Source organism: Rhipicephalus microplus, chromosome 1 (assembly GCF_043290135.1).
Source record: "Rhipicephalus microplus isolate Deutch F79 chromosome 1, USDA_Rmic, whole genome shotgun sequence".
NCBI classification, from domain to species: domain Eukaryota; kingdom Metazoa; phylum Arthropoda; class Arachnida; order Ixodida; family Ixodidae; genus Rhipicephalus; species Rhipicephalus microplus.
This window is the reverse complement of record NC_134700.1, coordinates 16934282-16961394: the sequence shown is the minus strand read 5'-3', so window position 1 is coordinate 16961394 and position 27113 is coordinate 16934282.

The window sequence follows — 27113 nt, the reverse complement described above, 5'->3', positions numbered from 1 at the left end:
CCCCCCCGACGTCATACCGTTCGCCAGCGGGCCAGCGCAGTGCGCCGAGGAAAATGAACGTTTGGCATGCACCTGACAACCGCCCGCTCTGCTACCACTGCTATGAGGCGGGACACACATACCGCCATTGCCAGTGCCGACAGATGGGACTGCGTGGCTTCGCCGTCAAAGCACCGCGTCCGCAGCCAGGAGAACGACCACGTAACATCGCCGACTACCTGACAGGAACTCAGTGGAAACCTCGAAGCCCTTCGCATTCGCCGTCGCCCAGTCGCCGCACGTCACCGCACCACCAGCAGTACTCTGGCTCAACGCGGGGCCGGTCTCTTAGCCAGTATCCGGGAAACTAAGGGCAGCAACCGATGGAGGTGCGGTTGCTGTGCGACGAACTACGGAAGATCCTCCGACGACGACGACGACGCCGCAACGGAGCTTTCCGAACACAACGCCAACCAGGCAAAGCCCTGATGGCGAAACCTCACTTACCGAAGGTGACCTGACGACACAACATGGAAGCAGCATAACAAGCCATCGCAGCCCTGACCCGACACCACGCCCTAACTGTAATGTGAGACGGCGAACTAGTGACCTCGACGTTCTTATCGACGGCCACAGTGTGACGGCTCTCGTCGATACTGAAGCCGACTACTCCGCCATCAGTGGGTCCTTCGCCGCGAAGTTAAAAAAAGTTAAGACAGCTTGGGAAGGCCCTGAAATCCACACAGCCGGAGGTCATCTCGTAACGCCTGCAGGAATCTGCACAGCGAGAGTCACCATTAACGGCCGTATTTATCCTACAGACTTCGTAGTCATACAGCGTTGCTCGAGAGATGTCATCCTTGGTATGGACTTCTTATGCCTCCACGGTGCTGTCATCCACTTAAGAACAAAGTCGATAATGTTATCCACAAAGTCGATAATGTTATCCACTACTGCCGCGCACGCCGTCAGGGAACCATGCTTTGAATGTGCTGGAAGAACAAGTCACCATTCCGCCTCGCTCCACCGTCATTAATTCAGTCGGCGCTTCTAAATCACCTGACTTGGAAGGCGTCGTTGAAGGCAGTCAGCATCTGTTGGTCACCCGAAATATTTGCGTCGCAAGAGGAATTGCAGAGCTGCGGGGAGGCAAAGCAACGGTTATGCTCACAAATTTCATCAATGAGCACAAACATGTGAGCAAACGAACAACGGTCGCATACATCAAAGAAATTGTCGAAGCCACCAGTGCTTTCGCCCTCGCCGATTCTGCAGAACCTGCTCAGAGGAAGCAAGCCCCTCCCATAGCTTCCGATGTTAATCCCAGACTTCTGAACCATAAGCAGGCACAGCTCAAGGCCCTGCTCCTGCAATACGAAGATTGCTTTTCGTCGTCATCAAAAATTCGGCAGACCCCAATCACGAAACATCGCATCATAACCGAAGAAAATGCCAGACCACTCCATCAGAATCCGTACAGGGTTTCGACGCGAGAAGGTGAGGCCATGAAGAGACAAGTTCATGAAATGCTGCGGGATGACATTATCCAGCCGTCCAAGAGTCCATGGGCATCCCCCGTGGTGTTAGTGAAGAACAAGGATGGGACCCTACGTTTCTGCGTCGATTATCGCCCCCTGAAAAAAATCACAAAAAAGGACGTGTATCCTCTGCCACAAATAGACAACACACTTGATCGGCTCCATAACGCCAAGTACATTTCATCAATGGACCTCAAGACTGGCTATTGGCAAATCGAAGTCCACGAAAGAGACCGCGAGAAGACGGCGTTATAACACCGGACGGCCTCTTCGAATTTAAGGTGATGCCCTTCGGTCTTTGCTCAGCGCCTGCAACTTTTCAACGCGTTATGGATACAGTACTGGAAGGATTGAAGTCGCAGACTTGCCTTGTGTACTTGGACGACGTCGTCGTGTTTTCCTCGAGTTTCGACGAGCATCTTGGGCGCCTTGAAGCTGTACTTCAAGCCATCAAGACGTCCGGACTCACACTGAAGCCAGAAAAGTGCAGATTTGCGTACGAGGAGCTCTTGTTTCTGGGGCACGTTATTAGCAAGTCTGGAGTTCGTCCCGATCTACGGAAAACAGCCGCCATCGCCGACTTCCCACCGCCCACTGACAAGAAGGCGGTGCGCCGATTTCTGGGCCTGTGCGCCTATTATAGGTGGTTCGTGAAAAACTTCGCCCGCATCGCCGATCCTCTCACTAACCTTACCAAGGCCGCCGTGGAGTTCAAGTGGGAAACGCCACAGGAACACGCTTTCAGGGAGCTTAAACATCGCCTGCAGACGCCTCCGTTATTTGCCCATTTCGATGAATTCGCCGAGACAGAAATACACACTGACGCAAGCAGCGTAGGTCTTGGCACCGTTCTTGTGCAGAGGGGTGATGAACTTGAAAGGGTTATTGGTTATGCCAGCCGATCGCTATCCAAAGCAGAAGCCAATTATTCCACAACAGAAAAGGAGTGCCTCGCCATCATCTGGGCTATGTAAAAATTTCGCCCCTACCTCTACGGCAGGCCCTTCAAAGTTGTGAGCGACCACCACGCCTTGTGTTAGCTAGCAACCTTGAAGGACCCTTCAGGTCGCCTCGCACGATGGAGCCTGAGACTTCAGAATATTACATTAGTGTCATTTACAAGTCCGGCAAGAAACACTCCGACGCCGACTGTCTCTCTCGTGCGCCTGTCTACCAACCACCACCCGACGACCCGGATGACGACTACTTCTTGGGAACGATAACTACCGACGACTTCGCTGAACGACAGCGGGCCGACCCGGAACTTAAGGCCCTAATAGAATACCTCGAAAACAGGACCACCGAAGTCCCGAAGGTATTCAAGCGCGCACTTGCATCGTTCTTCCTGTGAAACGGTCTCCTCCAAAAGGAAAACTTTTCACCGCTTCCAGACAAGTACCTCCTTGTGGTGCCTTCAGCTCTGCGACCAGAACTCCTGCAGGCCCTGCACAACGATCCGACACCAGGGCACCTCGGTGTTTCTCGCACGCTCGCGAGGATACAAGAAAGGTACTACTGGCCACGTCTTACCACCGACGTCACTCGTTATGTGAGGACATGCCGGGACTGTCAGCGACGCAAGACACCGCTGACAAGGCCAGTGGGACTTCTGCAGCCAATTGATCCACCTTGCCGACCTTTCCAGCAGATTGGTATGGACCTACTAGGGCCGTTCCCGACGTCGGCTTTCGGAAACAAGTGGATCGTGGTAGCTACCGACTACCTCACGCGCTACGCCGAGACAAAAGCCCTGCCAAAAGGCAGTGCATCCGAGGTAGCTAAGTTCTTCGTCGAAAATATTGTCCTACGTCACGGCGCCCCGGAGGTCCTTATCACCGACAGAGGAACGGCATTCACTGCCGACTTAACTCAAGCGATCTTGGCATACAGCCAAACAAACCACCGCCGGACGACAGCGTGCCACCCACAGACCAACGGCCTCACCGAGCGGCTTGAGAAGACGATCGCCGACATGCTGGCAATGTACGTCGATGTCGAACACAAGACGTGGGACGCCATTCTTCCGTATGTGACCTTCGCATACAACACGACGGTGCAGGAGAGGACGCAGATATCTCCATACAAATTGGTCTACGGAAGCAGCCCGGCAACGACGCTCGATGCCATGTTACCCAACGTCACCGACAAAGAAAAACTCGATGTTAGTGAGTACCTTCAACGTGCCGAAGAAGCCCGACAACTCGCGCGTCTCCGTATCAATAATCAACAGATGACCGACAGCCGCCGTTACAATCTTCGATGACGCTTCGTGGAATACCAGCCCGGTGAACGTGTTTCGGTGTGGACGCCGATACGCCAACGTGGACTAAGTGAAAAGCTTCTGCGACGGTACTTCGGACCGTACAGGGTGGTTCGACGTCTCAGCCTACTTGATTACGAGGTTGTCCCCGACGGCATCACGAACTCTCAACGACGCCAATCGCGACCTGAAGTCGTCCATGTCACGCGCCTCAAGCCGTTTCATGCGCGTTCACAAACTGAAACAGTGTTTTTTGCATTATTGTATCGTAATTTATTCATTGTACTTACTTGCATAATTGTTGTACCTTGATCTTTAGATAAAGCATCGGGACGATACGTTTTTCAGAGGGGGGCAATGCCACGTTCCATTTCCCAAGTTTTGTTATCGTCCCAAAACACTACACAATTCTCAGTGCAAACCGCGCCTACAGTTTTCGAGAAGCTTCCGGACTGTAGTAGATCATTTCGATTAGATCACGCCTACTCTGCGAACTGTACAGATTATTCTGGAACCTACGCCACCGCCAGTGATAATGCTAGAACATTTCACGGCAAGAGTATAAATGCCGACGCGCTTCGCCAATTGTCAGTAGTTGATCGACGGCCGACGCTCCGTTCACTGCTATCTGTGCAAGGCTGCTACTGTAAACGAACTTTCCGTTTACTGGGCACAGGTTCGCCCAAATAAACAGTTAAATACCAACATAAAGTCTCCTGTCTTTGGCCACGTCACGACCCTGTGACAGTATCATCACCTACGACGAGGCGCCCCCTATACGGCAACAGCCTTACCGCGTTTCACCAACTGAACATCGCACGTTTCAAACACAGGTGAAGTAAATGCTTCAAGACGAAGTAATACAGCCTTCAAAATGCCCATGGTCATCGCCAGTCGTCCTTGTAAGGAAGGATGGCCCACTTCGCGCTTTTGTGTCGATTATAGAAAGCTGAATAACATCGCGAAGAAAGACCTTTACTTGTTGCTTTGACTGCACGATTTTCTAGACAAGCTGAGGTAAGCAGAGTACTTACCTCAGAAGTGGTTATTGGCTAACTGAAGTCGATGAACGGGACCGGGAAAAACGAACTCTGAGGGCTCCCCATTCGGCCTCTGTTTCCCTTCGGCCACATTCTAACAAATGATGGATACCGTTCTCACTGACCTCAAGTGGAAAAATTGTTTTGTATATCTCAATGATGTCGTTGTCTTTCAGAAGCGATTGACGAGTATCTTCATCGCCTTTGGAGTGTTCTTGAAGCTTTACGATCGGCTAGCCTGACCCTCAAGTCCAAAAATTGCCATTTTGGCTACAAAGAACTAAACTTTCTTAGTCACGGTGTGAGTGCTGCAGGCCTTAGGCCCAATCCCAAGAAGACTGTCACCGTGGCCAGTTTTCAAGCTCAGACAAAAAAAAAGTCTTCGATAATTCCTGATAATCTGTGTATATTAAAGCTGCTTTATTGAAAACTTCTCTAAGATTATAAAGCCGCTCATCAGACTTAAGTGTGATGACAAACCATTTACGTGAACTGATGAACAAGCGACTGCCTTTGCGGAACTGTAAAACCTATTGTCTTCTCCTCAACTACTTAGTCATTTCAATGAGGACATTGACACAGAGGTGCAGATTGACGCAAGCAACATTGGTCTCGGAGCAATCTTGGTGCAAACACAATATGGGACCAAACCAGTTATTGCGAATGCCAGGCGCACTCTGTCACGCGCCGAAACTAACTATTAAACGTCAGAGAAGGAGTTTGTTATGATAATATGGGCAATTACGAAGTTCTGACTTTATCTCTACGGACGCCCATTTAATGTTGGGGTTGATCACCACGCTTTATGTTGGTTGGCTAATCTCTGAGACCCCTCTGGGCGATTAGCACGATAGAGTCTGCGACTTCACGAGTTCGATGGCGCCATTGTATACAATTTGGGTAGAAAGCATGAAGACGCCGACATGCTATCATGAGCACCTCTGGAATCCAATCATACAGTTGTCGAAGATGGCAATGCCTTCCTGGGGATTCTCAGTGTGGTGGACCTCATCAGTAAACAATGAAAGGACCCTGAGTTAAGGCCCATCATCATTCAATAAGAAAACAGCACTGTGTCTATTCTTCATGCACTTTTGCATATGTTGCTGTCATTTTGCTTACGAGATGGCATATTATACAAGAAAAACACCGGCGTTGGCAGCAGATCTCATCTACTAGTCGTTTCTCAAGACCTTCACGATGACAACCTATTAGGCTGCCACGATAAGCCAACATGTCGTCACGTTGACGTCAGTAGCGGGTGCGGACAACGACGACTGACTGTCCAACGGAGCAATCTCGTATGTGGCCTCAGTAAGCCGGCGTAAAACCGTGTAAGGCCCCGAGTAGCGAGACAGGAGCTTCGAGGAGCGGCCAATGTGGCGGCATGGTGTCCAGAGGAGGACCAATGAACCTGGAGAGTAGGAAACTACTCTGTGATGGCTATCCTTGCGGGCCTTCTGAGGGAGCTGCGAGCCAAAAAGACGTTCCCGTGCGATTTGGCGGGCCACTTGAGCCCGAGCAGTGGCATCCCAGGCGTACTCTGTAACCGTTTGCATAGTTGATGGGAGAAGAGTCTCGAAGGGTAACGCTGGATGGCGGCCGAACAATAAATAGAAGGGGAAAAAGCCAGCGGTGTCGTGGCATGACGAATTGTACGGGAATGTCACATAAGGCAAAGTACTATCCAAATCAAGGTGATCTTTGGAAATGTACATGGAGATCATTGTGGTCAACGTTCTATTTATGCGCTCGGTAAGACCATTTGTTTGTGGGCGTTAGGCCGTAGTGAGCTTGTGACGCGTCGAACACGAGGGAAGGATGTCACTTACTACTCTTGAAAGAAATGAGCGACCATGATCAGTCAGCAGCTGTTAAGGAGCGCCATGGTGAAGAATTACGTCATGAAGCGAGAAGTCCGCGACGTCAGTGGCACAGCTTGTCGGTAGCATTCGTGTGATAGCGTATCTTGTGGCGTAATCAGTGGCTACGGCTATCCACTTGTTTCCAGTGAGAGAAGTAGGACATGGTCCAACGAGATCAAGACCGACATGGTAGAAGGAAGCGGTGAGTATGTCTATTGGTTGAAGCAGACCAGCTGGTGGCAAGGTGAAATGTTTGGAGCGCTGGCAGCACTGAAATGCAGCAACGTATCAGCGCACAGAACGGTAAAGGCCTGGCCAGAAGAATCTACGCCGTACGTGATCGTACGTGCGCGTGACCCCGAAATGTCCCGCGGTTGGGGCGTCGTGAAGCTGTTCAAGTACAGCGGAACGGAGTGTCGCAGGAACTACGAGTAGTAGCTCTGGTCTCGCGGCGCTGGTGTTGCGTCGGTAAAGAAAGCCATCGCATAGAACGAACAAGTGTAGCGATGGGTCTACGTGGGGCAAACATAGACTCTGCATGATAGACCGCAAGTAGACATCGCTGAGCTGTTCCTTGCGTATGTCGGTGAAAGCCGACATGGTGAAGACACAGGGGTCAGAATTGTGCCTAAAGGTTAGATGGGTCCACCGGGTGACGGGATAGACAGTCGGCATCCTGTAGAATTAGGCCAGATTTGTATTCCACGTCGAAGCTGTATTCTTGTAGTTTCAAGGCCCAACGGCCAAGTCGTCCAGTTGGATCTTTAAGGGACGAAAGCCAGTACAAGGCATGGTGATCTGTAATTACCGAAAAGGTGCGGCCAAACAAGTACGGTCGAAATTTTCCAACTGCCCAGACTAGTGCAAGGCACTCATGCTCTGTAATGAAAAACTTGCTCTCCGCAGGAGAAAGGAGGCGACTGGCATAAGCAATGACGCGATCCTGTCCTCGTTGCCACTGGGCGAGAACAGCACCAATTCCATGTCCGCTGGCATCGGTACCAACTTCAGTATGGGCTGACGGGTCGAAATGGGCCAAGATGGGTGGGGAAGTAAGTAATGTTGTAAGGGTGCTGAAGGCAGCTGCTTGGTCACTATCCAAATAAAAAGGCATGTCCTTCTTCAATAGCTCCGTAAGTGGTCGGGCAATGTCAGGAAAAATCTTCACAAAGTGTCGAAAGTAAGAACAAATGCCGATAAAACTCCGTACATCTTTTGCGGAACGTGGTATAGGAAAATCTTTGACAACTCGAATTTTGGCAGGATCAGGTTGCACGCCTTGAGCACTGACAAGGTGGCCCAGCACAGTGATTTCCCGACGGCCAAAGCTACATTTGGAAGAATTGAGATGGACTGCACATACCAGAGTCACACATACAAGTAACATACAAGAGCCACTCACTCTAACACAATCCAAAACAACACTGTCTTCATTGTTCTTTTTTTTCGGTCTACACCTCGCATGCTGGCCATCCCGTTGCTATAATCCACTACATTCGCTACCGCCCTTCCTTAGAGTCTGAGCCAATAGACGAAGAGGCATGATTACACAAATCACGCGGCACATAAAGTTTCAACTGGCTTGCATGGCTGGGAAAAACAGGGTTTCTGCTTTTAGTGCCCAGTTCGGGAATAACTTGCAGGCAGAACGTAAAAGGCCTAGGGCTTTCACCAGGTAAAATGGGCCAGCATACAGGGGAAAAACCTTCTGGCAATGCTGTGAAACATGCTGAGTGCATCGAACTAGCACTAGGTCTCCTGGTTTGAAATGGGTGTGGTTCTCGTTGGAAGGCGAGCAGAATTTTGTCTAACAATGCGCCATGGCCAGGTGTGCTCTAAAGCGAGCCTTCCAAAGAAGCTCTGAACTACTGGTATCATCCAGACGGTTTTGTGTTGTTGTGTTCGAACTAAAGAAGCTCTCTTGCACAAGCCTTGGCGTGCTTCCTTAGACAAGCTTGAACGGTGCCTCCAGATGATTTCCTGCTGTGACGGATTGAGAGTGAAGACAGCTGCGGCGACGTAATTGTCCCAGTTGTTATGACTGGGACTCACGTACAACGACAGTATGTCCTTTATGGTACAGTTTGTACGTTCCACCAGACCGTTTGTTTGTGGGTGATGAGGAGTGGCCACGGCATGCCCAATTCCATGGTCGTTCAGTAGGTTTCTGAATACGGAGGACGTAAAGACTGTGCCATGGTCAGTGATGGGCAAGCGTGAAGTGCCATGTCGAAAAATGACGCACTCGTTTATGAACGTTAGGACCTGCAGAGTCGAAGAGTCAGGGACGCCTCTGACTTCGGTCCACTTCGTGAGATAGTCCCTGGCAACAATGGGGAACTTGTTGCCGCGCGATGTACATGGAAACGGTCCCATATGATCAAGTCACAGAATCTCAAAAGGTGTTTCTGAAGGAGAGATTGGTTGCATGGGGGCTGGTTGCGGATTCTTGGTGGGCTTCTGTGCTTGACAGACTGCGCACGACAAAATGTAGCGGGAAACGTCACTGTGCATGCGCCGCCACGAGAGCCTCTCTTTGATGCGTGCCAGCGTCTCGTGCAGCCGGAGGTGACCGGCAGTTGGAGCGTCGTGGCGCATGAATAGCACCGATTCTCACATGGCTACCAGCACAAAAGGCACGCACGACCCATCCTGATACTTTCGGTGATAAAGAATTCTCTCCCGGACGACATACGATGCAGAAAGACTTTCACGTCGATGCTTGGGAGTGCATACTTCTCCGGACAGTCGTCGGGTTATATCGACGATTTCTGCGTCTTGTAGCGCTGTAGATTGTAACTCGATCACTGCAGAGACTGGGGAAATGTCGCTGAAAGCTGTCTGGTGGAGAAAAAGGTAGACAGCATCTTGATGACGAGCGCCGCTGCGGTGGACAATAGAGAAGTTGTAATCATGCAGTTCGATAGCCCACCTGGCGAACTTAGCATTGAGGTCTTTTTTTGTTTCAAGCCAGTGAGAAGCAACGTTGTCGATAACAGCTGTGAAGCTTTTAGCATAAACGTATGAAGAAATTTTTTCGACTGCCCAAACTACCGACAAGCAATCAAGTTCAGAGGCGTGGTATTGGCTCTGTGGTTCAGTGAGCTAGCTTCTAGCATTAGCGACCTGTCTCTCCTGCCTGTCCTCGTTAACTTGCAAGAGAACAGCTCCGAGGCCAAGACTAATGGCATCAGTGTGTAGAATCGTCGGGGCATTCTTGTCATAGTACGCAAGCGTCGGTGGTGCTTGAAGGGCAGTCTTGAGGACGCTGAAGGCGGCTTCTGGGTCGGATCCTCATTTCCAGAGAACTTCTTTTTTCAGTAGCTCATTGAGAGGTACTGTGCGAGAAGCAAAGTCAGGGACAAAGCGCCTGAAATACGAAGCGAAGCCAAAGAAATTTTTAGGCTGCTTAGCCGTGGTGGGAGGCGGAATACAGGCAATGGCTTGGAGCTTCGTGGGATCAAGGCTGATGCTTTTGGTACTATGTGCCCCAAATAACGACCTTCCGAAAAGTTGAAAAAGCACTTAGAAGGTTTAATGCAAAGGTGAGCGTCATGGAGAGCACGCAAGACAATTTGCAAATGCCTGAGGTGTTCAGGAAACGTGAAGCATAAACAATTATGTCCTCTAAAGAGACCAAGGCCATCGACCATTTCACATGTCCAAGAAACCGGTCCATTAATCGCTGAAATGTAGCAGGAGCGTTGGAGAGACCAAATGGCAGGCGGTTAAACTGGTATAGGATATCCGGAGTTATAAAGGCAGTTTTCTCAGCATCATTCAGGTCTAGTTCCACCTGCCATTAGCCAGAAACTAGATCCAGTGTAGTGAAAAAACGGGCACAATGCAGGCGGTGAAGCGCATCGTCAAGACGAGGAAGTGGATACACATCAGGCTTGTTGACACTGTTTAGCCGTCAATAGTCAACACAGAAACGAATTGTGCTGTCTTTCTTTCTCATAAGAACTACGGGGGACGACCAAGGACTTGACGAGCAAGATATGATACCCCGTTTAAGCATGTAATTTACTTGCTTAGCGATTTCTGTACGTTCAGAGGCAGAGACTCAATGCGGGTGATGCCAAACAGAAACTTCAGAGCCGGTGTTGATTCCGTGCTGCACCAAAGGAGTGTGGCCAAGCTAACAGGGTGACATCGCCACGCAGTCACGAAATTTCCGTAGAAGTCCTTGAATCTCAGCTTTTCTGTGATGGAGTCAAGTTAGGGCCGAAGTTGAATTCATTCCAGTCTAAGGGTGGTGCAGTTACTGGCGAAGGTGCTACAGGCTGCACTACTGCTATGACAGGCGGAGCTTCAAGATAGGTACAGGAACCGAGGACGGTGCCTGCCGGCATGTACAGGATACTGTCGGACAGGTTGAAGACAAGCACTGCAAAGGTTATGCCGCAACAGCGATGGAGGGCCCGCGGCATTCCGAATTCGCCTCCAGGCTGGGAACAAACGGTATTTTCTACAAGAATGTCCTTGTCAACAAAAGACTTGTCGGGGCTGTAAACAGGAACCCAAACAGCAAGGGGATGATAACTGACGTTGCTGTAATCACAGAATTGAAAAGCAGGGATAGTTTTCCAATTTCACGTTGTTCACATTTGTTAGTACCCAGGGCCGTATTCGTGCCCATAAGAATGCCGACTTTCGAAGAAAATTTAATAATCAGACTTTTCATCATGCGGTAGTTGTCAACGAGTACGGAGCGCGCTTTGTCAACAGTTCTGTAAATGAAATGACTCAACGGGAAATACGACTGCCTAGAGCAAGCTTTATCGAAAGTTTCAACATTTGCTCGAATCGGTGTCGAAGCGGTAGATGTCAGTTCAATGGTGCAATCAGTACTGTTAAGCTGAAAAATAATGCCAAACTCTGCGCACCAATCACAGCCTAAGATCAACAGCACGCACAGGTTTTGGACTACAAGGAACCACTGTCTTCCCAAGCGCACACACATTCAGACAGGCTTCGGTAAGAGTAGGTAGAGTGGCTCCGTCAGCTATGATGAGATGGGGTCCATCGACCTGCTCAGGGCTCACCGAAAATCTTCCAGACAAGAAATTCGTCGCTAAAGAACTGAATGCAGCCTCTGTGTCTACTAGTGCTTCAACGTGCTGCGGCAGATCTCTAAGCTTCACCGGCAGAGTTGGCATCTCGGTGAAGCGGCCAAGTAAAAGAAGAGGGGCTTCAGCCATCATGCGAGGTCCTGCCTTCGATGGCCTGCATTGTAGTTTTCCAAGGAAGACTGCATAGGAGGAGCTGAGTTTGTCAGGGACTCGGTCACCCCAGGGCAGTTCCGAGCAAAATGCTCAACATCCTGGCAGTGGTAGCACTGGAATACCGCTGTAGGATCGTGGAGCCAAGTATTAGCCGAATGCCGGATCAGGGATGGTGTGTCCGTGTAAGTTGGCGTCCGGTATGGATCCTCAGCTGCTTGCGAGCGACCTTGTATCTCCGTCTTGAGAGGAACAGCTAGAGCTGATCGTATATCAATCGGACGAGCGAGGCGGACGGAGTGCTCGACGCTTCTGTTATTGATGGCATCAACAAAGGCATTAGCAGTAATAAGGTCCATGGTTGCGGTAGGGCAACGCGACAAGGCCTTCCGGGACAAGCTGTTGACGTGAGCAGCTAGCTCTTGAAGGTCGCGGTGACCTTGCAGGATGTGTTTCAGTTGTGTGAGGTAGAGCTGAAAAAGATGACTGTCGCCATAACTGGTTTCCAGCACAGAGACCAGAGCTTCATAGTTTAAGTGTAACACTTCCGGGATGTACTCGAGGTGTGTACCGCTGCCACCAAATGTAACGTACAAGAGCCACTCACTCGAACACAATCCAACACAACACTGTCTTCATCGTTCGCTTTTTTTTGGTCTACCCCTCACGCACCAGCCACCCTGTTGCTATGATCCACTACAATATTGACGCAAGGTAGGCTGGCAACTATAGTAGCCAGCATCTGAAGAGGACAACGAAGTAGATCTGTGTGCGCGTGCTCTGGTGTTCGCGTTTCTGGCCCTTGGGTTGCGAAAGTAAACGCCCTATTTTGTACCTGCGTGCCTGTGTCTTTGTGACATTTTCTGGTGGAAGTGCTGGGCACGGTAGATGATACGGTCCCCTGAGAGCACCCCTGACGCAAGTCCATCGAGTAGCTCAGCCGAACTTACCCTTGTGCACGTACGTTCCAGCCGTCGTCTCCAGGGACTCGAGCCACAGCACGGTTTGCTGCCTGAACGTCAGAGGGCTATGAATCAAACACCGCCAAACGTCACCGCGCCAGCACCAGCGCACCGGGTTATCAACCAGCCCAAGACGCCGAAGACATTTCACGGAGCTGCTTTTGAAGATGCCGACGACTGGCTCGAGCATTTCAACCGGGTCGCCGTCATCAACGATTGGACACCAGAGCGTAAGCTACGCTATGTGTACTGCTTCCTTGAGGACTCCGCGAAAACGTGGTTTGAGAACCATGAAGCAGCGCTTACGTCATGGGTTGAGTTTCAACGGCAGTTCCTCAAGGCATTTTCCCGAGAGGACAGGAAGGAGACAGCGGAGCGTGCTATAGAGGCAAGGGTTCAAGGCCCTAACGAAAGGGTGACGACCTACGTAGAGGACATGGATCGGCTTTTCAAGCGTGCGGAGCCCTCCATGTCCGAATCCAAGAAAGTTCGCCACCTAATGCGTGGTGTTAAAGAAGAGATTTTTGCCGGCCTGATTCGAAACCCGCCTGCGACACTTGCGGAGTTCCATGAAGAAGCCACTGCCATGGAGAGGGCCCTTCAACAGCGTGCCAGACAGTATAACCGTGGTGTAAACCCAAGTGAGGTCGCTTCTGTCACTCTCGGCAATGACATCAGCGCGTTGTGAGAGCTTATCAGAGCTCTCATTAAGGAAGAGCTACAAAAGATGCAGGTGACTGCTTCACCTGCAGAGCAGCTCTCCGTTGCGGAGATGGTACGCTCTGAGCTACGGCAAGCCGTTCACGCTCCCCAACCATCCGAGGCGCCACAACAGAGGCACTGCGTCGAGATGAGCTACGCGGAAGCAGTGCGACGTCGTCCATCGTGCAGTTCAACCAGCGTATGTTACCCCAATGAGCGACACGCTCAACAAATGGAGGTAGGCTTCCGCCCTCGCAGCTCGCCGTTGATCGCCGAAGCAAGACCGAGAAAGAGTGACATCTGGCGTACACCCGACCACAGGCCCCTTTGCTTCCACTGCGGGGAAGCCGGACACGTCTACCGGACATGTCCATACCGTCGTGTGGGTCTCCGTGGATTTTCGCCTAATGCCCCTCGTCCACGACCTGGCGAGCGACCACAGGAAATAGAGAGTTTCATCTCGAATCGTCGCAGCATCGAACATCGGTCACAAGAGCCTCGCTCGTCGTCGCCTGCTCGCTACAGGTCACCGAGCCCAGCCTATTCACGCGGCGCTCCAAGACGCCGTTCACCCAGTCCTGCAAGTCGGGAAAACTGAGTTCAGCGACCTCCGGAGGTGAGGCCGCTGACGCTGACTCTACGGAAGATCCTCCACTACGACGACAGCGACAGCAGCAAAAAGATGTACAGACGCAGTCAAACGAGATGCGAAGAGTGGTGACATCAAACATTGCGGTAACTGTGGACGACGAAGAAGTAATGGCGCTAATTGACACTGGAGCAGACACTTCTGTTATGAGCATGGGTCTTGCCTGCAGGCTGAATAAGGTTTCCACCCAGTGGGCTGGGTCGCAGATACGTACGGCAGGAGGCCATCTTCTTACTCCGGTGGGGCGGTGCACAGCGCGAGTCAGTATTCACGGATTTACGTATCTCGGAGATTTTGTAATACTGCCGAGTTGCTCGAGGGACCTAATTCTCGGACTGGACTTTCTGCGTGATAATGGAACCGTGATTGATTTGCAACAGTCGCAAGTGACGTTTTCTACGGCACATGCTTTAGCGCGCAACCCTCACGGCAGTTACGTCAATGCTCTGAGAATTGTTGACGATGACGTCACGTTACCGCCGAAGAGTAGCGTGTTCACCTTGGTAGCCTGCGACGTTTTCGACGAATTCAACGACTATGAAGGTATTGCTGAGGCAAATATCCCGCTGCTGCTCAAACGAAACATATGCATAGCCCGATGCCTTGTTCGGTTAGAGAATAAACGCTCTCGAGTTCTGCTGACCAACTTCAGCAATGAGTTTCAGCACGTTCCTAGAGGGACTACTGTCGCTTTCCTCAGTGAAATAGCCGACTTTTTCGATATCAGCACAATGGATACGACTTCACCACATGCAAAAGCTTGTGCTGACCTGGGAAGCCGCATTCACGTTAATCCAGACTTGCCAGATTCACGAAAAGAGCGGCTGCTAAACCTTGTGAGGGAATTCTCGGACTGCTTCTCCACAGCATCGAAAGTTCAGCGTACCACCGTTACAAAACACCGCATTGTTACCGAGGAGTCGGCACGGCCTCTTCGCCAACATCCATACCGTGTGTCCCCGAAGGAAAGAGAGGTGATTAAGCGTCAAGTTCAAGAAATGCTGAATGATGACGTCATCCAACCCTCGACAAGTCCGTGGGCGTCACCTGTTGTCTTAGTAAAGAAAAAAGACAACACACTACGCTTCTGCGTTGACTATCGACGGCTTAACAAAGTCACGAAACGCGACGTTTACCCCCTGCCACGGATTGATGACGCCCTAGACCGTCTACGCCACGCCCAGTTCTTCACATCACTAGATCTCAAGTCAGGGTACTGGCAAATTGAAGTTGACGAAGGCGACCGTGAGAAAACCGCGTTCGTGACGCCTGACGGGCTGTACGAATTTAAAGTGCTGCCTTTCGGTCTCTGTTCCGCTCCCGCCACGTTTCAACGCATGATGGATACTGTACTAGCTGGACTAAAGTGGCAGACGTGTCTTGTATACTTGGATGATGTCGTTGTGTTTTCAACCACATTTGACGAGCATATTTCAAGGCTAAAAAGTGTCCTCACTGCAATAAGGAGAGCGAACCTTACCATCAAGCCCGAAAAGTGCTACTTCGGCTATCAGGAACTCAAGTTTCTCGGCCACGTGGTTAGCCCGGGGGGTGTTCGACCAGATCCGGAGAAGTTGGCTGCCGTTGCCGATTTCCCTCGTCCTGGAGACAAAAAGGCTGTTCAGCGATTCCTTGGACTCTGTGCGTACTACCGCCGTTTTGTCGAAGGATTTTCGAAAATTGCGGAACCTCTTACAAGACTGACACGGCCAGATCTACCTTTCGTATGGACGGAAGAACAACAACAAGCCTTCGTAGAGCTGCGCAATCGACTGCAGACAGCTCCAGTGCTGGCACATTTCGACGACACTGCCGACACCGAGATCCACACAGACGCCAGCAACGTGGGAATCGGAGCCATTCTAGTTCAATGGCAGAACGGCGCAGAGCGTGTGATCGCTTACGCGAGCCGCAGTCTCACAAAAGCAAAGGCTAATTACTCTACCACCGAAAAAGAGTGCCTAGCAGTCGTTTGGGCCATTAGCAAGTTTCGACCCTACCTATACGGCCGGCCATTTCGAGCGGTCAGTGACCACCATTCGCTCTGTTGGCTTGCCAATCTACGGGATCCATCAGGCCGCCTCGCCCGCTGGAGCCTCCGCCTTCAAGAGTACGACATAACGGTGGTCTACCGATCAGGACATAAGCATACAGATGCTGACTGCCTGTCTCGTGCTCCTATTTCCCCGACGTCATCTGACATTGAACAAGATTTACCGTTTCTTGGCATCGTCGATGTGGAGCGGATGGCTGAGCTTCAACGTGAGGACACTGAGCTACTTCCTGTCATCCAGCATCTTCAAGGAGAAGACGTTGTCGTCCCACGCCGACTCTCGCGTGGTTTGGCTACGTATTGCCTGCGGAACAATGTTCTCTACAAGAGAAATCTTGAGAGCAGCCAGGAAACTTTCCTCCTCGCCGTTCCAATGGCACTGCGTGAGGAAGTTTTGCAGGCGTGCCACGACGATCCTTCGGCCGGTCACTTAGGCTTTGCTCGGACATTAGCGCGCATCCGACAGAAGTACTACTGGCCACAGCTGTATTCGACCGTTCAGCGCTATGTCCGCACCTGCCGTGACTGTCAGAGACGTAAAGTTCCACCCGCAAAGCCCGCCGGTTTCCTCCAACCTTTAGATCCACCTCAAGCACCATTTCAGCAAGTAGGAATGGATCTTCTTGGTCCCTTCCCTACGTCATCCTCAGAAAATAAGTGGATAATTGTCGCGACCGACTATCTGACTCGCTATGCAGAAACCAAAGCTGTGCCCAAGGGAACTGCAGTTGAAGTCGCCAGATTCTTTGTCCACGACATTGTTTTGCGCCATGGTGCACCTGCTGTTCTCATAACCGATCGCGGAGCAGCATTTACGGCAGAGTTATTGCAACAAGTCACCAAGCTGACGCACACCAACCACCGGAAAACAACAGCTTATCATCCCCAAACAAACGGCTTGACGGAGAGGTTAAACAAAACATTGGCCGACATGCTATCTATGTATGTTGACGTAGAGCACAAAACGTGGGATGAAATTTTGCCGTACGTCACGTTTGCCTATAACACCGCTGTGCAAGAGACCACAGACCTAACACCATTCGAACTTGTTTATGGCCGTCGCGTCACAACACCGTTAGACGCTATGCTCCCTGTAGACCAGGACAACAGCGGAAATGACAGCGTTGACGACTTCGTTGAGAAAGCCGAGGGAGCCCGCCAGCTTGCACGGAACCGCATTCGCACGCAGCAAGATATCGACGCTCGCCGTTACAACCAAGGCCGAAGGAGCGTCCACTATCAACCAGGTGACTATGTATGGGTGTGGACACCAGTTCGACATCGTGGGCTTTCGGAGAAGCTATTGCGGCGCTACTTTGGCCCTTACGAAGTTGTGCGCTGCCTCAGTGACGTGAATTACGAGGTAGTTCCCCAAAGCTCCGACACCAGTTTAAACCGAAGACGTCCACGTCCAGAAGTAGTCCATGTAGTACGGATGAAACCGTACCATGCCCGCGACTTATGAACATTTCGAACTTTTTCCTTATTATCCACAACAGCGTGGGCTTTTTTTTCATTGACGTGATCATTTTTTTTTCTTTTATGGCCACCTCTAGCATCTCAGTCAATCGACCGGGACGGTCTCTCTTGAAAGGGGGGAATTGACGCAAGGTAGGCTGGCAACTATAGTAGCCAGCATCTGAAGAGGACAACGAAGTAGATCTGTGTGCGCGTGCTCTGGTGTTCGCGTTTCTGGCCCTTGGGTTGCGAAAGTAAACGCCCTATTTTGTACCTGCGTGCCTGTGTCTTTGTGACAATATTATATTTGAAAACAAGGTGATACTGCAAAGAGAAAGAAAGCTGTTTGGCTGTTCTCATTCTTGTTGTATTGCGGTGCTGTCCACAATGAATATATATGCCTATAGGCTCAAGTTTGCATGCTCTCAAGTTGTCAAATAATGTAGTAAGACATGAGTGTGCCCTTCTGTGTTTTCGTGGTATTCTAAGTTTATTAGGAATATGTCATGACTAAGCATATAAGATGCTTTTGTGAGGTTGGCAAATATACTTATTTGAAGGGGTACTGCCCCCCCCCCTTTTTTTTGTTGAGACGTTAATTTACTCTGCGTTGAAATCTCCTGCACACAGAAATGGCTCTGAGCAAGTGTGGCGCTCAGCAAATGCTGATAAGGTATTTTATTTTGACACTAGTCAATTTTCTCGTGGCCCTCCTACTGACATTGACACTAACTTGACTTCAGGCTACAGTACTAATCCTGGCGAATTCACGCAGTCGTCTGGCTTGTTGTGATGTCATGCACACACAAGAAAAAAAGAGGCACCTGTGCCTTGCCTTCTCGACTGTCACTGTGTTCCATTGTACCTGTGAAGTGAGCTAGCGGACTCTAGAATAGTGTACATGCACGCAAAAACAAGATAGTATACGATTATCAAAGAGAAAAAAATCATTTGATTTCTAATTTGTTGTCATGATGCTAATGTTTTCTCTATGATATCTTGCACCAGTGAAACGGGACACAATATGTCTAAAATTCACCAATTTTCATCCGATCTCGCACTGAGACAAGCGTAGACTGACTTCATGCACTGCGACCAAGGCGGAGACTGGATGCCAACCAACCGTACTTTACTCTGACTCTGTTCACTGCACCTTACTCTGGACAAGCATACTTGTTGCAGTTCAATTGCTGACCGACTACTGATTGCTGACAAAGAACTTGCACCTTAAAAGTGATGCCATGCCAACATTGTGCCCCCTGCTGTGACAGTTTTCACACGTGCAACTTGCAGCATATGAAGCACACAATCAAAAAGCGATGTGCAGATGAGGATACGTCACGAAAACTTGCTCGTGAGTGGGGCCTCGTGGCACTGTACATACTTGTGGTATAAAACGCTGCCCTGGAGAGTGTGCGTCATGCTTTGATGTAGAAAATCGGTGTGCGGGGCCGATTTAGTAATTCAAGGTGCGCGGGAATCATGATGATGGTGATAGCGCTAAAACTATGAGCGCGCCCATGCGCGTGCTCGTGCGCGCACCACGTGGAAAAGCTCCCGAGCCACGGGGACAGCTCGGCTAACCCCAGAGAGCAAGGACAAGTTCGGGCCACGCCCCGGCTGCTCGTTCTGACCCTCCGTGTCCGGGCCTCGTCCCGGCGTTGAAGTCCTCGGGTGCCTCCTGGACTGGGCATCGCCCCACCTCGCCAGAGAGCAGAACGCAAGGTCAAGTTCGGGCCACGCCCCGGCTGCTCGTTCTGACCCTCCGTGTCCGGGCCTCGTCTCGGCGTTGAAGTCCTCGGCTGCGTCCTGGACTGGGCATCGCCCCACCTCGCACCCACGTTGGTCTGAAGCGGCGTTCGTCACGGCCAGCTGCTGTTCTGGTCTCGGAGCGAGACGCTGTCCCAGGTCTCAGCTGCTGTTCTGGTCTCGGAGCGAGACGCTGTCCCAGGTCTGTTCGCGGCAGACGGGTGGTACGCTGTTCTCGGTTGTGTACAGGCAAGCCCAGGCGTTGACCACCGTACTGGGATGCCCCTGGCGGTTATATTCTAGACCGAGCCCCGCCTCGGTACGAACTCCGCAAGCACAAGGCACACCGACTCCTGACTTCCAGAGAGCTCAAGGGCAAGCGCAACGTTCACGCCCCAAGAGTAAAATGTGAGTGGACGAAGAACAACATTAACTCCCTTTCGCGTAGGACCATGAACGCGTGTATATATGTGTGAGTTTATGTTGTGTGTATCCATTTGTCCGTCTTCGTGTGTATAAAAGTCTCTCGTTGTCCTCGAACGTCCTCTGTCCTCATCTGGCTAACCTGCGCCCACAGTTTGCCCACAAATTTTGGCGAGCCTTGCCAGGATAGATCGGCCTTACCTTCTTGCCGAGAGCCAGACGGGCGGGACGAACCGATGGATTTAGAGAAATTGCACGCGATCGGAACGGACATGGGTCTAACAGGATCGGCACTGCAGGAATGGGTTGACGCGGAGCGCGTTATCGAAAGGGACCTTCGTGCGCAAGTTCGCGACGAGCAGCGAGAAAAGATAGCGCTGGAGGAAAGACGGCTGCAAGCCGAGGAGCGCGTTTTGCTATTGAAGCTAAAGTTGCAAGAGCAGAAGACTGGTTCGAACGCGGGAGAGATAGGGAGACCGGCAAGCGATGACGCAGCGTCCCCAGCTGTAATGGATAGCTGTGGCCCGCACAAGCTATTGCCACCGTTCAACGAGATGCGAGATGACCTCGACGCATATCTGCAGCGTTTTGAGCGCGTCGCGGTGTCTCAGGAGTGGCCTCGGAGCAAATGGGCCTTTTCGCTCAGCTTGTGCCTGACGGGAGAGGCGTTATCCGTGATTAGTCGACTTGACTCTGCTTCCGCCACCGACTATGATCAGGTGAAGGCAACATTGCTGTTACGATTCCGGTATACGGCTGAAGGATACCGCGAGAAATTTCGCAAGGCGAGACCAGAGGACAAGGAGACGGGGCTCCAATATGCTTGTCGCATAGCAGGTCATTTCGACCGTTGGATGGAGCTGGCAAATGTCGAGAAAACATATGACGCTCTTCGCGACGTAATGATTTCAGAACAGTTCATGAAGGGATGCTCACCCACCCTGAGGGTGTTTCTGAAGGAGAGGAACTGTAAGAAATTGCACTCTTTAGCGCAGAACGCAGACTGCTTTCTGGAAGCCCAAGATTTGTTCAATTTGGGCAAGGACAAGCTGTTTAAGGAGAGCTCAGCAGATGCTCGTAAAGCAGAAACTGCTAAGCGCCAGTTTAAGGGCCAAAGTCTCTGTTTCTTGTGCATTAAGACAGGGCACCGTGCGTCTGAATGTTGGTCTCGGACAAGAAATAACCAGTCAGCAACAGGCTGGTCGAGTGGCAGAAACGGTTCGTCTGTGGAGACAACTCGAACCCACGAAAAGCAGTTGGCGTCGTGCGCGCTGTCACCCAAAGAAGGAGACAACGCCGAGACACCGGAGAAACCGGATGAAGGGTACGTCGTACTCCAGACTGGGGAGACTATCCCGGTCGTGAATATGACGTCGACGCATACCCCAACTGTGGCTGATGTCGGAACTCTGCCTGTAGTGAGAGGATTGCTTGAGGGCAAAACTGTATCTGTACTTCGAGATACGGGATGCAACACGGTAGTGGTACGAGAAGGGCTTGTCCCGAAAGAGAAGTTTACGGGGACTACAAGTCCGGTTTTTCTGCTCGACAGAACAGTGCACCACTTGCCGGAGGCAATCGTTTCTATTGACACACCGTTCTTCACCGGTGTCGTGCGAGTTAAATGCATGAAGAACCCTCTATACGATGTCGTGCTAGGCAACATCGAAGGTGCCCGATCTACAGAGCTAGAATATTCGCACAAGCCTCAACAGCATCGTGATTACAGCGGAGGGAATGTAGTCAGAAAACTCGCTAACTCGCCCGTGCCCATCATCGCGGACGACACGCAAAGTGATGTCGGAAACGATTCAGGCTACTTACCAATGACAGTAGAGACAACTTGCACACCTCATAGACCCGCAGATCAAGTACCACTCGGTGATAGTGCTGCAGCAGTGAAAGAAACACGCGCCACAGCCAGGCTACCTGTTCTGAAAGCCACTACCCCAATCATAGATAAAGTGACGCTTGAGGAATATCAAAGAAATGACCCATCGTTACGGCATTGTTATGAGAGCCTTGGTAAAAAGTTAATAGTAAAGAATCGCGAAACCTGCTTCTTTCTTGTAGATGGTATCTTGTATCGGAAGCACAAGCTACTCTCGGAGAAGGAACTCGAACAACTAGTCGTACCGAGACAACTGCGGGAGACTGTGCTCAAACTAGCCCATGAAGGTATCCTCGCCGGACACCAAGGGATATCCCGAACAACTGACCGTATTCTTGCCGAATTCTTCTGGCCAGGTGTTCAATCAGAAACCAAGAGGTTTGTGAAGTCCTGCGATATCTGTCAGCGGACTGTCCCGCGCCATTTGGTTGGTCGGGCTCCGCTAGGTACCATGCCAATCATTGAGACCCCGTTTACACGTGTGGGCATCGACATCATCGGTCCTTTGTCACCGACATCTTCCAAGGGCAACAGGTACATTCTTACCATGGTGGATTTTGCAACGAGATATCCAGACGCCATCGCACTTCCTTCGAGTGAAAGCAAGGTCGTGGCAGAAGGACTAATGGAAATGCTGTCGCGAGTGGGTCTACCACGCGAAATTGTAAGCGACCGCGGGACAAGCTTCATGTCGTCGGTTATGAAGGAGTTCAGCCGGCTACTATCTATCAGGCAATTACCGACAATCCCTTACCATCCGATGGCAAACGGGTTAGTCGAACGATTCAACGGCACGTTGAAGCAAATGCTCCGCCGAATGAGTCGGGAAAGCCCGAAAAATTGGGACCGCTACCTCGGCCCTCTCCTTTTCGCGTATCGGGAGATGCCACAAAAGAGTACGGGATACTCACCATTCGAGTTGCTTTATGGCCGGTACGTTCGCGGCCCAATGACGATTTTGAGAGACTTGTGGACTAACCCAAAGTTGGATGACGCGACCAAGTCAACCTATGAATACATCGTAGAACTGCGGGAACGTCTGCAACGAACCTGTGAAATAGCATCTCAGGAACTTGCGAAGGCACATGTTCGTCAGAAGACTTACTATGATCGCAAGGCGAAGAAGCGGGACTTAAACGTGGGTGACAAAGTTCTCGTGCTGCTACCCGCCGATCACAACAAATTGATACTAACATGGAAGGGCCCCTTTACTGTGACAGACAAGAAAAGCCCAGTGGATTATGCTGTGGACCTTGGTCACAGAACAACTGTCTTCCACATCAACATGCTCAAAAAGTACGAGCTGCGGAATGCCTCGCCATCGTGTGGGGTGTCCAGAAAGTTCATGTGTTCCCCGCAACGGCATGAGTGAGTGGTCGTTGGCCTAGGCATCGGGTCACGAGCGTACGGTGCCGTGCATTCCGTGTGTGGACGCCCTTGGTACATCGTCAAAGACAAAACATTATAACGTTGAATGTGTTCAGTTTATGCGTATTGTGACAGTTGTCTACTCTATAAACATGTCGACCCTTCTTAACCCAGCGTTTCGCTGTTCTTGAACTGGGGGGAAGATGTGGTATAAAACGCTGCCCTGGAGAGTGTGCGTCATGCTTTGATGTAGAAAATCGGTGTGCGGGGCCGATTTAGTAATTCAAGGTGCGCGGGAATCATGATGATGGTGATAGCGCTAAAACTATGAGCGCGCCCATGCGCGTGCTCGTGCGCGCACCACGTGGAAAAGCTCCCGAGCCACGGGGACAGCTCGGCTAACCCCAGAGAGCAAGGACAAGTTCGGGCCACGCCCCGGCTGCTCGTTCTGACCCTCCGTGTCCGGGCCTCGTCCCGGCGTTGAAGTCCTCGGGTGCCTCCTGGACTGGGCATCGCCCCACCTCGCCAGAGAGCAGAACGCAAGGTCAAGTTCGGGCCACGCCCCGGCTGCTCGTTCTGACCCTCCGTGTCCGGGCCTCGTCTCGGCGTTGAAGTCCTCGGCTGCGTCCTGGACTGGGCATCGCCCCACCTCGCACCCACGTTGGTCTGAAGCGGCGTTCGTCACGGCCAGCTGCTGTTCTGGTCTCGGAGCGAGACGCTGTCCCAGGTCTCAGCTGCTGTTCTGGTCTCGGAGCGAGACGCTGTCCCAGGTCTGTTCGCGGCAGACGGGTGGTACGCTGTTCTCGGTTGTGTACAGGCAAGCCCAGGCGTTGACCACCGTACTGGGATGCCCCTGGCGGTTATATTCTAGACCGAGCCCCGCCTCGGTACGAACTCCGCAAGCACAAGGCACACCGACTCCTGACTTCCAGAGAGCTCAAGGGCAAGCGCAACGTTCACGCCCCAAGAGTAGAATGTGAGTGGACGAAGAACAACATTAACTCCCTTTCGCGTAGGACCGTGAACGCGTGTATATATGTGTGAGTTTATGTTGTGTGTATCCATTTGTCCGTCTTCGTGTGTATAAAAGTCTCTCGTTGTCCTCGAACGTCCTCTGTCCTCATCTGGCTAACCTGCGCCCACAGTTGCCCACAATACTATATGATGATCGAGCAGCCCCTACTTTGTATGTACAGGGACTAGAAGCCAAATTAGAAGCGAGTCGACTCAGCTTCAGCCTCTCTTTTGCCAAGCAAGAAAAACACGTTGAAAAGTCATCGCCAGCATCGATGTATGCTGACGGTATAGTATCAATATTAAGCCGACAACAAGGAAGACCTGCAGGGGTTGATAGACGTTTGCGGTAAAGAGGGAGATGGGTTAAATTTGAAATTTAATAGGGAAAAATCTGCAATCATGATATTTAATGATAGTGAAGGCAGTGAGCATAAGATACGAGAACTCACGCTAGAAACAGCGAATACAAATATTTACGAATACGAAGGGTAACAGGAATGCAGCTGTAATGAAAAATAGGGCACTGTGGAACTACAATCGGTAGGACGTTGTCAGAGGAAGTTGGAAGGGTGTCATGGTCCCAGGTTTGACGTTTGGCAATGCGGTCTTGTGCATGAGATCACAGGTTCAAGCAAGATTGGTAATTAGAAACGTGGCATAGGTAGACTTGCTTTGGGAGCATACAGGAACACCTCAAATCAGGGGGTACAGGGTGACATGGGATGGACATCGTTCGAGTGCAAGGAAGGTAGCAGCAAGATAGAATTTTAGAAGCGATTGAGGAAAATGGGAAAAGAGCATTGGGCTAGGAAAGTTTTCAAAATGAAGAATGCTGATACTAAATGGAGGAAGTGAACTCGAAAATTGTCAAGCAAGTATTTAGACAACAGTATAATACCAAGCCAAAAGAAAACATTGGTTAAGAAAAAAGTGAAGGAAACAGAGAGCGATATGTGGAAGATTGGAATACTTACGAAGTCATCACTGGAGACCTACCGAACTTTCAAGCAGGAGATTGCAAACGAAAAGATCTCCTATGATTCTCGAGGCAGTTCTCTGCTGTTCAAGGCCAGAACGGGAGTATTGCAAACCAAGACGTACTGAGCCAAATTTCAAGGCACAGAAACGTTATGTAGTGCACTTGGAGAGGAGGAGGAAACAAGTGAACATTTGAAAATGTTCTGCAAAGGGCTCCACCCTATAGTCCGAAATAATGGTGCACAATTTTTCAAACCATTGGGGTTTAGGGGCAGTGAAGGCAAAATAGACCTAAAACAAGTAAAAATAACCAGGAGGAACTTAACTGATTGGTGGCAGCTACAATCAAGGCGCGAGTGACAATCCTTCAAAATATAGTGATAGTACATAACTTTATGGCTAAATGGCGTGAGTCGCTGCTCGATCTAAAGGGCAAGGCCGTATACATCCATCCATCCATTCATCCATCTATTCATGACATCATGATACAGTAGGAACCAAAACTACCTTTTAAAAGCAAGGTGTAAATAATTTTTAGGGTGCACTCAAGCTTACCAGTACATTTTGTACGCTCTTGAGGGCATGGCCTATCATTTCAAGCAAAGAAACGATAAGTGAAAAATTCTGTGTGAATACCTGGTTAAGAAGCACACTGAAGGGAAATAGTATAGGAGAGTCGCATGGTGGCAGTGCTTCCGAGATGGCAGCAGTGTCATAATGGCAGTGCATCGAGGATTCACACAGTCCCTCGAAAGCCTTGAGTATTGTTGATATTGAGTATATCAGTTCAAGGGCCCTTGAAACGCTTTGTAATCCTTAAAAATGCTGTGGAATTTCTTCTGCTATAAAGAAAATTATTGACGTACTTCTGTAAGTCATGCTCATTTCCGAGGTCTTTTTTGCTTACGAATGACCATGAAAACTAGCTGTGTTGAATAAAAGGCCTCTGTGACTTTCGTTTTCAAATCCCACAGCGGTTACAGCATCTGGCAACTAATATCTATCGGAAATCCAATATAATTCAAGGCATATCGTTTTTTCGAGCTACAATTTCAAAATTTGCCTATAGTCTGCCATCTCTGAACTGCCTCGAGCAAGGCCATGTCTGCAGCATTAAAGGCCGCACTTTGATCTTTTCGAGCGAGGGTCGTGAAACCCGTGCAGGCAGAATCGGCAGAGCATTGTATCCTTTCGCTTAATATAGTGCTCCCCCATGCAAGACTCATTTCCGTTCGATTCATGTGGGGATGGCGCAATCCCAGTCCCGACAGGGCAAAAGGAGAGACGCACGTTGCGTCTCGCCTAAGTCCGTCTATTGTCTGGCACGGTCTCATAGCGCAGCACACTAACTGGCTGACGACAGCAAGCATCATTCCCCATGAAACCAAGACACCCACGCTCGGCACACTAGAGAGTAAGTAGTATTTCGTCTGTTGGGCTCGTGTGCGCTATTTTTCCCATTGCAGTCTATGTTGCTTTGAAAAAGTTCCAGCTCGTGTGGCTGCATCATACCGAATATGGTAACTTGGTACGAGTGGAACTAATTGATCATAGCCATGTGCTCAGTATTTTAGAAGACAATTGACATTGCAACGATAGGGTACTTTGCCTTAAAGAGCCACCTGACAAGTGCGAAGCACTGATTCAAAGCAGTAGCAGGTCAGGGCTCCTCATTCGTCGCAAGTTTTATGCGAACAGAAACTCTTATGTTCGAGGTGACTTGTCAGCATGAAATTATGGCAACTTCCTCTCGAACTGCAACACTTTTTAAACACTGCAAAAAGCACAATTTTGTGATTGAAGCAGAAATATAGTGAATGATAAAAGTTGTATTGTTGCATCTATCACTCCAGTGTGTTCATTTTATTTTTATTTCAGAAGTTCTTTTCAGACGGTGAAACTGTGCGAAACTTCACCTGAGAAGGAATGTGCCTGCATCCCGTGCAACAGTCTGCG